This window comes from Lactuca virosa, chromosome 1 (genome assembly GCF_052849685.1).
Source record: "Lactuca virosa cultivar CGN04683 chromosome 1, Lactuca_virosa_CGN04683_v6, whole genome shotgun sequence".
In the NCBI taxonomy this organism is placed as follows: Eukaryota; Viridiplantae; Streptophyta; class Magnoliopsida; order Asterales; family Asteraceae; genus Lactuca; species Lactuca virosa.
The window spans coordinates 70,277,050-70,291,608 of NC_136426.1; the positions used below are offsets into that span (position 1 = coordinate 70,277,050).

A 14,559-nucleotide genomic window follows, 5' to 3' on the forward strand; every position below is an offset into this window, starting at 1 on the left:
CTCAATAACAAGAATACATTATTCCAGACTTGCGAAATCGAAAACCCTAGAATCCTTTGCTTTTTCTAGACATACACACGATTATCGTTTTCTGAAACTGAGTTCTCGAGATCTGCAAAATTATAGATCTGGAATGTCACCACGAACAACAATCGGATGTTGGAGTAGCTGGAGCCGGAGTCGCCACTAATGCGGAGTCGTTTCTGTATGGATGTGACAATGATCATTTAACAAACCCTAAATAGTCACCATGGACAACTCCAAATCTCTGCCGCCCTTTCGATTTTTCAGATCCGTCTTAGACCAACCCTTGAAAAACCAAAACCCTGGAAATGCCGCCCTTCTTATTCTCCGCTTCATTCGTCGAAGTTACTGCCGACTAGGATCTTTGATGCAGGTGGTGTTGAAAACCCTTGGGAGTTTTGATGCCTCCGATCCGTTAAAGGGAGGTCTAGTGACTAGGATTTTTCGATGAGAAGGGAGGTCTGTCGATCTGTTTGTGGTGAGTCACTAATTTGTGAAGAATCTCACTTTGTCTGTCTCTTTTTTCGGTGATTGATGCCTCCGATCTGTGAATGGTGGTTCATTGTATGGTAGAGTTGATCGGAGCAACCATGTGAATGAGATGAATGGTTTATGTTTTCCGATGAGAAATGAACTCACCCCCAAAAAAGAAGTTTGGTTTCTCTCTGTGTGTGTGTGTGTGTGTGTGAGAGAGAGAGAGAGAGAGAGATTTTATTTTTGTTTTATTTTTAATTGTTGTAATAAAAGAAAAATATAAAATAAAATAATAAGGGGAAAATCCGTCATTATAACAAGTTTCAAAAATTTTGGATCAAACTCACAACAAAATGAAAAGTTTGGACCGGTAGCTAATCCAAACCTTTTTAGATCAAAATGTCAATTTTCAGCTAACCACAATAACTATTTTTGCAGTTTAGTAAAAAAAATCACTTGCATTGCCGTTGTATGAGGTTTTGGTAAAGAACCATTAACGAGTCATGCAGTTTGCAACTACATTATGCGATAAACAATTTAATGACTAGAATTTTAAACGACCGCTTTAGTTCTGATATATATCTATCTATCTATTTAACAAACTATTTCGTAAAACCAATATTATTATTATTATTATTATTATTATTATTATTATTGTTATTATTATTTCTTATTTTGTTGCCAGAAATACCCTTGAAACCATTGAAATAATTGGTAAATCTCGTGTCATCCATTACTTTTATTTTTCATTAAATTGTTGAATTTTTAGGGAAAAAATAAAAAATATTTTATTTTATTTTTAATTACTTTTATTTTTTATTAAATTGTTGAAATAATTGTTTTATAACCAAACCGGAACCGAAACCGGATTTGATAGTTTTTGGTTATTTTACATAACCCATTTTTGTGATTTGCAACAATAACCACAATGCACTTTCAAGATGACACTCTGTAATAGGGAAAAAAAAAATATGACAGTGACAATCTAAGTCCATAAGGCATAAGCAGTTAAACACCAATGCATAAATGTGGGTTCAAGGGCCAAAGATCCAATACTTTTCCAAACCCAAGGAGTCCAAAACATGAAAGGTCTACTGGTTTAAAATTTATTTTAATTTTGGATATTTTCAAGTAGCAAAATTTTTATAATAAAAGATGAAAACAAAAATCAGAGTAAAAAGCGTATGACAAGTAATGTACTTTTTATTTATTATTCGCTTTTATGCAATGTCTAAATTGATTTTTACAGGGCTGATTAAAAATCATATAAAAAGTACTGTATCACAATTAATGTATTTTTTTTATTTACTATTCAATTTCCAGGTCCGCTTCCTGTTTTTGAACAGGGTTTAGATGCACCGAATCGGTCTTAGAACCGTTACCCAAAATTACTAGAATTTTATAAGTTAAGATGATCTTTCTTGTCATTTTGTGGTGCCACAAGTGGAATTTCAACATTTGAAATAAAAATGATCTATACCCTTTTAGTATAAAATTCATCATATATAAACAAAGTTGTTAAATATGTTTGAATCGATATTTTAAGGGAAATTAAACTACTTTGACAACTTCGACTCTTATAGAATTAGAAAAGCCCTTTAATAAAGTAAAACTTAGTTTCCTACTTTTTCAACACACTTTTTTAATTAAAAAGCCACTGGTGTAACAAATGACATCAAACTCTTCCAGAGGAAATTAAGGTATTAAATTGGAAATGAGCTCCTTCTTTCCTTGAGTTTCTTATTACGTCTGAATAAGTGATTTTATTTTAGAGTTTGCTTTTCGATTATTGTTGTAAATGATTTACAACTAAACATTGAAAACTGATGATAACTACTTAAGTTGCAATGATTAATGATCAGATTATTAGATGAATAACAAATTTAGAAAGATTAGGAGACCAAGAAGATAGTAACATGATAAATTGTCCAATACAAAAGAGGGTCCACCAGAGGACATTTACTTTACTGACAATTAATGTTTAATTTGAACAATTTCAATTCTGTGACCAAATTACCAAAATGAATGATATTCCAGACTCGCAAAGAGTGCATATATGAGTTTCATACCAAACTAGATAGGACCTAAAGTTTATTACATATATTGAAGTCAAATGAGGAAATATTAATGTTAAAGATTTGAAAGGTTTTACTTCTTTATTATATCCCATAATATACCTAGTACAAAACAATACATCTTGCAACTTAGTATGGTGTAATTATATATAGACCACTTTAGACATGTATATAATTCTTACTTATTCATTCAAACTTGAATGAAAACGGTGTCCGAACCGAGTATTGACCCGAAACCCAAGTCATATGGCCTTGGCTGTAAGGACCATTCACCTCAGCCGTAGCATCTCGAGAAAAGGTTATACTGTATGTCACCTTCTGCTGCACTGCTGTGAAGCTGAGCTCATGTACTTGAGAAGGACCGGCTGCAGTGCCAATGCCAGTGTCAGTGTCAGTGCCGACCACAACTTTTACACCGTGTGGCACATGAATTTCGCCAACCGTGTAAGTTGAGTTTGGCATGCCAACATTAGTCACCGTCCTAGAGTATGTTTTGCTGTCACCTCTTTTTAGTGAAACGGCAAAAGAAGGATAGTTGAGTTGTGCCTCTAGTATGGTTTTTGAGCATGAGACTTTCTTCCTTGTGATCAATTCGATTTGTTTTTGAGTATAGCCTAACCCACACAGATACGGAATGTAATCGCTATGTTGGATGTCAAAGACTAACCCTGGATCATTGGATTTTAATGGGTTCACGTGACCGGAGCCAATGGCAAACACGTCTGCAGGGAGCAGTCTTGGGTCTCTTTGGTCTACAATCGCGTGTTTGTTTAGGTTGACTTGACTCGCGGTTGTCATTATTGCAGACTTGATAGCAGCAGGAGACCAATCTGGGTGTTCCCTTTTCATAAGTGCTGCTACCCCCGCTAGATGAGGACAAGACATGGACGTGCCGTATTTGACGTGGAAGTGCGCCTTGTTTCTTGTATTGTTATCATCTGACTTGTACCAAGCTGCAAGAATGTTAACCCCGGGTCCAGTAATATCTGGTTTAAGGATTCCAGGACTTGCAGAGTTAGGCCCTCTCGAGGAGAAAGAAGCCAGTTCAGGAGCCGTATTTATGCCGAGTACAGTTCCATGAAAAAGGATAGTGGCTACAGGGGAAGAAGTCGAATTTAAATACTTTTTTATCTCAATTCCTTCCCCGTAACCGACAACCGATGCTGGAAGAACATGAGCCTCTGCTATTGTTGTCTCGCCGAAATGTTTATCATTTGCAAGAATCACGGCAGCTCCTCCTGCTGCCTTTACATGTTCGCTCGTACACCCTCTCGAACCATCACAAAATACAACTTTCCCCTTCACATCAACAAGTTTGCCATCTTTTCCAGGGTAAACAAGAGGTCGGAACTTATGGTTAAAATTCTTGGGTTGGTATAACGACTCTCCATCGTATGACTTGTTGTTTCCAAGATAAACTGTCGTCCTTATTCTCCTGTCAATCGTACTAGCCGCAACAGTAAGTACCCATGGCGGTTCATTGGATAATGTTGAATTATAAGGCCCGGAATTACCAGCCGAACAACTCACAAAGATCCCTTTCTGCATGGCAGCAAAGGAGGCGATATCAATAATATCTTCGTAGAATTGGCTGGAAGGTCCACCAAGTGAAATTGAAAGCACATCAACACCGTCTTCAATAGCTGCATCCACACCTGCTGCAATGGCACTCCCGGTACAAAGTCCATAAACTCCCCCACACACTCTATACATGGCCAAGTGTGCCAGTGGTGCTATTCCAGTGGCAGTGCCATTGGCATTTCCCAATACGTTTGCGTTCTGTACGGGACTCCCTGCAGCAGTACTTGAAGTGTGTGTTCCATGGCCATCCTCATCAACCGGAGTAGTAGCTCCCGAAAAAAAGTTCCTCATTCCGATCAGCTTCTTATTGCACCCTGCCACTTCACATTTGCCTTTCCATCTAGCCGGTGGACGTGGCATGCCTTTATCGTGAAATGAAGGATGCCCAGGATTAGTTCCGCTGTCTAGAACCCCAATTATGATTCCCTTCCCATACTTTGAAGACATCCAAAACCCCGAATTTTGGTGCAACCCTAAAAAATGTGGGGAACGAGTTGTATGCAACTGAAACACACTCTCGGACCTTATAGATAAAACTCCCGTCATATTCTCCATCGCCTTTGCTTGTTGCGCCGACATTTTTGCAGCAAATCCTGTAATCACGTGGTGGTACATATGAATCATGATCGGTTTCTCATTTGAGACTGAAACAACAGTTTCAGAGAAGAGAAGTGACTTGTACCACTCTTCAAGGTCTCGTGGCTGTGAAAACTCTTGGCCTTGGGGTGAAGTTAACTGAACAATGTAGGTTTGGAGTTCAGTATCATCGGCCAAGCATGTAGGAGGGATTTGGAAAACGGTGGTGCAAGTGATGAGAACTAACACATAAGCAATAATTGACGACATTTCTTATCGGTTGCTAGAAATGATTTGTAAAAGAGTTGGAGTATGTTTCTCTTTCGTTGTTCATAAAATGTATATATAGAGCATCGAGGGGTGCGCATCATGCATGTGTGAGTAGAGTTTCGTCGCACTTCAAATGAGCACCTATTGAAAGTGACATTTTATTTGAATTTTGTTAAGGAATAATTGGTTTCTAACAACTTAATCATAATGATTAAAAGACAAACTGAAATAGCCTAAACACTCTACCGCCTATAGATAGGAAATATGACACTACAAGAAATGTGGGCAATAGTGGCGACGCAAGACATTAGCGGCGACATGTAATTGACGCGTTACATGTCGCTGCTAATTAAAGGCGTCGCTGCTATTGCCCACACAGTAGCGATCCGCGTTAAATGCATATTCGATCTGTATTCCATCCAACAGTCGTAAAGGCCTAAAAAAGACGCTGACTTTTCCATCCAGGGGTGTCGCCGCTAATAACTAGGCATCGCGGCGACAGTTGGTTAATTGCTACGACGGTTACTATTAGCGGCGACTGATTGAGCATTAACGACGAATCATTAGCGGCGATTTATTTGCAGCGACAAGTCACCGGTAATACCTTTAGCGGCGACATACCTTACCTTTTCGCTAATGCTCATTTCTTGTAGTGTGACTTAGTCAAGAGTTATTATTATTATTATTATTATTATTATTTGGCAAGAATGAGGTTGTTTCCCATTTTCTTTGCAAAAGTGGGGTTACTTTATCCTTTTTTGCAAAAATGGGCATTTGACCCCATCAAAGCAACAAAACGGTTACAATATTTTTCATAAAAGCCCTTTAAAATTTCAAGAATCACACATTTAACTTATATAATTTAATATAATCATACTGTTTTTTTTTTTTTTTTTTTGATATATCATATTTTTGACATATGAGCTTATTTATTTTAATATTAATAAATTTTGTATATAACTTTGAACAAGTTGTACCATCAAGAGTCTTGACCACATGCATCATGCAGGGTTATGCTATGACCAATGTCTTTAGGGGGTGAGGAATTTTAACCCGTTGCTGCTTCGTGTCTAATCTTTCATTAATTGGTCAATATTCCGTCGTTATTTTGTTGTTACCCTGTCGCTATTTGTCAATATTCGTTGTTAGTCTGTACCTATTAATTGCTAATTCGAAATTTTAGGGGCTCATTTCTTTTCCGTACAAGGCCTTCAAAATAAACAGTCTAACATACCATTAAGAAGATATTATTAATATCTTCAAATTGATACCATTAAGGATGTTCGTCAAACATGACCACGTAACTTATATAGTTTAGACGGCGAAATAAACTATAACTTTTTTGTTTTATATATATATATATATATATATATATATATATATATATATATATATATATATATATATATATATATATATATATATATATATTAGGGTTTTCAAAGTATATGAGATTAAATGTTTCCTAAACCACAAGTATTTACTTTCATAATGATTTGTTTTGAATGAATAATTTAACATTTTATTTATATACTTTTTAAGAGTTTTATGAAAGGTGACATTTTTTATTTTTCAGTTGTTTTTAGAGATTATTTCATTTTATTTATATACCTTTTAAGAGTTTTATGAGATTATTTCATTTTATTTATATACTTTTTAAGAGTTTTATGGAAAAAACCACAAAATGACACATGCGTATAATTTAATCTAAATTTACTACAAAATAACATGTGACATAATACATAAGAAGATGACAAGTGGAAAAAATATTTTTATTTATTAGAGAGGATTAGCTGATTTTTTTTTTTTGAATTATGTCACTTTAAACATGTTATATCATTATCAAATATAAAGTGAATATACCTTAAATGTATCTAAGCTTAGTTACCCAAACTCAATATACTACGTCGTTTTGTAACATATAGAGAATTGCAAAAATGGTCTCTGTGGTTGGCAAAGTTCTGTATTTTTGGTCTAAAAAGTATTGGTGGTGTATTAGTGGTCCAATTTTGGATACCTTATGCGGTTTTGGTCCCTATGATTGACATTCTTATGTATTCTTGGTCCATATTCAACCTAAAATGACGAATATACCCTTAAATAATTCTTTTTTATTTTTTAATTAATTTATTATTTTTCAATTAAAAAGAAAAGAAAAAAATACCACACACACACACACACACACACACACTCTCTCTCTCTCTCTCTCTCCCCCTCTCTAACCAGACCACCCTCTCTACCACCAGACCACCCAAACACAATTGTTGGTGTTCTCCATCTTCTTCCCATCAACCCTTTTGCAAATGGGTACAGATGTGCCATAACCCAAAAACTCACACCTCCATTTCACAGTGTACAAATATGCAAACTCATCATGTTCATCATCTCCATTGGATTTTGACGTCAATGTGAACATAATTTAAATTCCGGAAACCACTTTCTAAAGTCCTTGAAGAACAGCAGCCAAATGAACGCTAGTACCTCTAATCAACCAAAATTGTTTGGTCCTCCATTATTCTTCTAAATCATCCCTAAACATAGAAATGATATGAAATACATAGACGAAATTGAATTTTTAGAAATCGATTATTCTTGAAAACCCATTACCCATAAGCTTTTTTAGATTTCGAAATCGATTTCCAGTTCTAGAAACATACCCATAAATTCCATTGTTCTTGAAGAGACAACCCTGAAAATTGATTGTTCGTTTGTATGTGTATGTGTTAAAGAGGATTTATATATGCATCTGTGATCCCCGCTGCAAATCATCGGTGGGTTCAGACATGACGTTGACTCATCGGTCGACCATAAACCGTTCACCACCACTCATCGATACTTTCAACCGAGATTAGGGTTGAGAAGGAGATGCAGGATTAGATCAACAGAAGAACCTACATCTAGATCTAAAGTCATCGTCGGAGTTTGAATGTAGGTCTTGACTCAGTTTGTTATCTTATTCTACAACCGTTCTCCCACCACCGAAGGAGTCATGTCCGATGGGTGGTTCGATTTGGGTTTAAATTCCCCCATCGTCTCTATTGATCCAGTTGGTCGCTCCTTCCCCGATGTACAAATAGATTAGTAGCGTCTGAAGGTTTTCGGGCAACATATGGCAGCAGACGGTGTAGGTGAATGGTGGTGGTAGTTGGGGTGTACTTAAGAGAGTGAAAGAGATGTACGAGGGGTAGAAGAGATGAGAGGTACCACCGATGATGAGAGAAATATATGTTGGGTTTTGATACAAAATATAAGTTCGATTTTCATAAAACCGACAACGGAAGCTTTAAAAATAACAATATTATTTTCGAATTTATAACAAAACCAAACCATCTAGGATCCATTTATAAAGGTTAGAATGATATTAAAAGAACCATATGGTGTTTTAGAAATAATCTATGAAGCCTTTGAACCACTTGGTTTTGGGGTGTTGATGAAGATGTAAAGACTAAAGAACATGATCTTCTCTACAAATATCCACCATCAAGATTAAGGCACTTGGAATGCTATTTCCTTCTTGTATAAAGTACTTCTTAATCCTTTAAGTGCTTAACTCAAATAAGCACTAAAAGAGAAGCATTTTGAACCACCAAAAGACTTGAATAATCTTCAAAAGAATGAGAGCTCCAAGCCCTTTCATGCCCACGATTTTAGAGAGAAAAAGAGAAGAAGAAGAATTTCTAGTTTCTCATGCATAAGGCACTCTTTATATACTCCATTCAAGGTAAGGGCTTTACATTAAAATACTCTAAAGTATTTATAGCCTTTAGAAGCATGTGAGACAAAGCATGGAGGTTGAAAAGCAGCCTCCATCTTTGTTTAATATTTTTGGCCATACCTTTAATTATAAGAAATATTCTTCAATTTTTATAAACTTAAAGTTTATAAAATATAAACTTTGTCTTTAGGTAAAAGACAAAAGAATCCAACTAGTCCAAAAGGTTGTTCATGACTTATTAATTCATACCATATTAAATAATAACTAGTTATACTCTTTTATAATTATTATTTTCACAAAACAATAATTATTCATTAAATACAAGAATTGATATTATTTATTAATAATCATATTAATAATAAATATACAAAATGTGCCAACTTGATAAAGGTGTGACCCTATAGGATCGTATATTATTAGTAATATCACTCCATAATGATTCTTAGGCATATAGATTCAACAATCTCCCACTTGCACAAGATTCATTATAGACTGACATAGACAGCAGCTGACGTCTAGCAACGGGCTACTGCCCCTAACAACATATGAAGGATGCCATCTCATCAATATCCAATTCCAGGAGCTCTAAGCTACAATTGTTACTAAAGGTGTGGTATTAATTATTCCGTTGTCTCAGACATCATGTCGAACAGGAGATATGGATCGTTATCAATCTCATTTAGTGTTTAACTTTTAGTAAGGCCTTATATGTCTAACTCTCAATGAATAAGAGGGACAAGTCCCATTTCGACTACATACGCCCATCAATGTAGTTCATGTCATACCCAACGATGACATTATGACTGCCTTTTACAGAACAACGTTAAACCATGTCAAAGTACAACAATTCCTACACTTCAAGTCCCAAATATGTATCTCAGGTCTAAGAATACAAAGATACAACCTTGATCAAAACATCACTCATGACTACGATCCATAAAGCGATTTTGATGCGGGTCAGGTCCAATACTTATTCTCCTAATCAAGTACCTATGAAGTTGGTATCAGCTCTTGCTATTTTCATCACCATGAAAATCAACCAATCCACTCATATTAGTTTTACCTCATAGATTCTCCCACAACTATGAACGACTATGGACATTTAGAATAACCTAGTTATTCAAGGATTTAAACATGCTAATAAAGAACACAACAATTATTTAATGAAAGACTCATATCCAATATATCATTCATTACAATATATGTTGCTTGTACTGTTCCAATATCCAAATACTAAATTTTAATCAAATATATCTACTTATATCAACAAGGCCCTATAGCACCAACTTGACTTTCATGCTTTAGCTAATAAAAGAGCTTTGTTAAGTAGATTTGACAAACTCGATTTGTATAAACTTTACAAATACAAACATTTTCATATATATATATATATATATATATATATATATATATATATATATATATATATATATATATATATATATATATATATATATAACTCATATATAAGGAAAAACTATTGAGAATGTATTATATGCTTAAATATGACTTAGATATTAATACTTGTGTAATGGTATTACTCATAGTCATAATGAACTATACATTAAGCATCCTTGTATGTGGTTCTCGAAAACCATATGTACTCTAATTCTGATGTGCAACTGTAATTAAAACTTTCATGGAAACACTATCCATGTAACTTTCTCTACATTCATAATGAGGACACGCCCGATTGTGACTGAGAGTTATCTCAATCTATTTGAAAATTTAGCACATGTGTAATAACTTTAAACATAGATTTCTGTCAAATACTCTGTATATTAGGAATATTTCTCTAGTTCTTGCAAGTACTTTAGAATGTTCCTATAAGTCATACAACTTATTTGGCCTTTATGCATAATCATGACATATATGATTAATTCAATTGCAACAGTATATGGAATACAATCATGTTATATAGTTCAAAAACATTTTCACTAGGATTTTGTTCAAAATCATGTCATGTGGTTTTTGACAAGATGACTCTCTCAGAGTCCTTTATCTTAAGCTTTTTAAGATCTTTGACAATTAATGCAATTTTACTTAATCCTTTAAGTCGCCATGATCTATCTATATAGATCTTTATTCCAAGAGTTAGTATGTCAACTACATACAAGGCTAGGAATGTTACTCCACTCCCACTAGCTTTGTAGAAAAACACAGGAGTCATCTTGATTTATAATCAAATCACACTATGTAATTATCTTATAATAAAGAAGATTCTTACTTTGAGATGTTAGCTTAAATCTGAGAAGATTTTCATTCATGTATGTTTTCTCCCTTGAAAACTCACCTACTCTTTATTGTCAAACTATATCGATGGAGATTAATCAAGCCCATACTTGATAATCATACATGAATGCATCTCTATGTGTTTTATTAGTTTCTGATCAACTATTGAGCAGATTCAACAACAGTTGGAAACTTGCTAGTTCCAAACTATGATGCATTTAGTTTATGGTTCTTTAGCTCTTAAAGTTCCATATACCTCCCACTGTAACACCCGGAATCTAGAAGATTAATTGTGGAATACATCCCCTTTTCCAAGGACCAACTCGTCGAGTTGATGGTGGGAAACTTGACGTGTTGGAGGCTTTTGGGTTGCGGATTTTTATGAGCCAACTCGGCGAGTTGATGGTGGGAAACTCGACGAGTTGGACGCTGATTGAGAAACCCTAATTTTAGGGTTTTGCACCCTATTTAAACACCTTAAGTCCCAGGTGTTGGCCTCATTCCCATCTTCAATAGCCGCTAACCCTAATCTCGAAACCCTAGAGCCTCCTTGAGTGTTGTAAGCTCATTGTGGGTGTGTTTTGGTGTGTTTGAAGCTCATTGAAGGAAGAGAAACTTGGTGCAAGGTGGTGGTTCAAGTAGGAGCTTTCAGATCTTGATTCTCTGCTCTATTTCCAGCATATTTCGGGTATAAAGTTCTAACCTTGCTTAATATTTGCTTAGATCTCTTCTTGGGATACATTGTTTGCTTTTAGCCATGGATGGGTGGTTGTTACGGAAGTAGAAGTCCTAAGTGTTTATTCTTTCAGGTCTATGATCTTCATGAGCTCTTTTGGCATAAAGGTGCCAACTTTATGGTCTTAAGGACTTCATGCATTCTTTAAGTCCCTTATAAAGCCCTTCTTGTGCATTTGAGCTTCTCCTAAGCTTCTACGAATGTAAAGTTGGCAACTTTACGTGGCTTTCCACCCTTATGGGGTCAGATCTGCATTTTGGGGTATTGTCTTTGATGATTAAGTGCTTAATGGTTAAGCCCTCACTCTTTTAAGTCTAGGGATTGGGTTTGGACCCATTTAGGTGGTTCCTAGGGGTAAAGTTGGAAACTCTACCCTTCTAGATCTCATTTTGGTCAAGACCTGAGCTTTGGAGCTCTTGGATTCGATGAAGGCAGCTTAATGCATTAAATTGTTGGGTCTTGAGCGAACTCGGCGAGTTAGTTGGTCAACTCGGCGAGTTGTTTTGGTTTTTCCCCGTTTCTAAGTTGAGGTAGAACTCGGCAAGTTGTGTAGACAACTCGGCGAGTTGGGTCGATATGGATTTTGGATCTTGTTTTTTCGATTCATGTCCTTGAACAAGGTTGTCCCAAGGGGTATTTGAGGTAATCTGAATTGTAATTAAGGGAATTATGGGCTGAGGAAAAGGCCCATATGGGGTTGGGCCTAATTTGGAAAATTAGGCCATTAGTGGATTAGTGGGCCTTTGGGCCTTTCAGATTGTAGTGTGGGTCATAGATTTGGAGAACGCTAGGTTGGGGGTAAAATGGTCCTTTTACCCCGGGTATGGAGTTGTGGTTATGGATTGGAACCCAATTGCTAATTAGATGTTGTTGGTATTGATAGTTGGGGAAGCCGTCAGGGCAGTAGCTAGGGATTCTTTTAGTGAGTTTCTGTAGTGCGAGGTGAACTTCTCATTATATCTATGGGCCGAAGGCACCAATGCCGTCCCATTACGTGTTATGTGGAATGCTATTTGTCTCTGTGATACTTTCATGGAAGACCCCAGGGGGAGCCTGTGGCACTTGGATATCTGACCATGGGGGGAGCCCATGACATTCCAGGTAAAGACCATGGGGGGGAGCCCATGACATATCAGATAAAGACCATGGGGGGAGCCCATGGCAACTATACGTAGGTTGCATGATACTATGTGGTTATCTGTTGTGTGGTATTTTGGGGAACTCACTAAGCTTTGTGCTTACGGTTTTTAGTTTATGTTTCAGGTACTTCGGTTTTCAAATAAAGGAGCTCGGGGCGATTGCAGTGCACACGCCACATGTTTCTGCATTTTGTGAATTACTCTGATTCGATGATGTTTTGCTAAATTTTGGTTACCTTGATTTTATGGGAATAATATGTATCAACAATTTATTAATCTAAAAACAAAATTTTTTATGCCATGATTTTTGGGGCGTTATAAGTTGGTATCAGAGCCTTGGTTTGAGGGATTCAGACATACTCTTGGGTGTGTCTAAACTCAAACTGAGGATTTGGTAAAGTTTTCAAAAGGAAAAGTAATTTAAGAAAAGAGTTTTCTGAGATAACAAAAGGTATGGTGCATGCAATCGACCGAGCTCAAGTAAGTTTTCCCAAAATATCCATACATGCTATTTGATATGACTTGATTTATGAATTTGTGAATCGCATGCTAGTTAGGGCTAAGGATCTGCTCAGTTTTTGCACGATAGAATGTTATGAGAGATGACTATGTATGTCTATTGTATGAGCTGGTAGACTTGCATGCTAGAGATCATTAGTGCGTGATAGATTGGCCTGATATGTGATGCCTTGTTGCATTAGGTGTATTGGATGTTATGTTGAGATGGGAATATCTATTGGAATCAGTAATTGCTAAGTGTATGCTTTAAAAATTGTATACGATTAGGATCTTATAGCCCTAGAATAATTGATTTGACCTTATTTCCTGTTCCTTGTCTAGTTGTGGTTCTAGGGTAGAGTCTGTTATTCGACAGTCTATTTGATCCTGTTCTGTGTATAATTTGCATGCATAAGGCAACCGGCAGTGAGGGTGAAAGTTCCAGCATAAGTTGTGGTGTGTGAGTTTGAATGCTCGTGATTATTCTATGGATTGGAGTGTTACTACACAAATGCTGCTTGCTTTGTGCTTTGTGGAACTCTTGGATGATGGGAGTCAGCTACTAAGTGAATATGGTGGTATTCATGAGGTGGATGACTGGCATTATGAAGAGTTCTTCAATAGCTGATGGCAGGGTGAAGACAGGAACCTAGGGGAGCCTAGGAGGTGCTTCAGTGGGCTTTGTGTTGCTGTTCAGTGAATATTTGGTGCATCAGCGGAGTAAGTGACTTAGAGGATTCATGATAATTCCTGAGGAAAGTATGGATAGGTGTGGAAGGTAGTATCGGTCCCATACTACTGAAACCACAAGATCCATACTCGACTCGAGGAAAGTCTTGGAGAATCTAAGAAACTTGGAGAAGAGGATTCTTGAGTATGTTATGCTCATCTGCATGATTGTATTTCAGTTTGGTGATGAGCTTCCAGGAAGGAGGTCCAGGTTCTAGTTTAGGTTCTAGCTCAGATGAGGATGTTGAGCCGATTAGCGAGCAGTTGCGGGAGTTTATCTCATCGGAGATTTATCGCAGTATTTCGGATATCTTGGATGAGCGCTTGCACTTCTTCTTTCCGGGAGTTCCGTGCTTGTGGAGCTCCTGCGTTCCATGGGTAAAGGGACCCCATTTTTAGTAGGAGGTGGTTAGCGGGTATGGCTAGGCGAAGGCCAGGTATGTTTCCTGCCTATTGAAGAGCAGAGCACGAGATTGGTAGGAAGAGGTTGGTAATGAGTTGGGCGATGAC

At 36.6% G+C, this 14,559-nt stretch overlaps 1 pseudogene; it reads right to left on the reverse strand.

The window, feature by feature from the left end:
* Positions 1-2,716: 2,716 nt before the first annotated feature.
* LOC145105093 (subtilisin-like protease pseudogene) lies at positions 2,717-5,027 on the reverse strand (annotated as a pseudogene).
* Between the last annotated feature and the right edge of the window lie 9,532 nt (positions 5,028-14,559).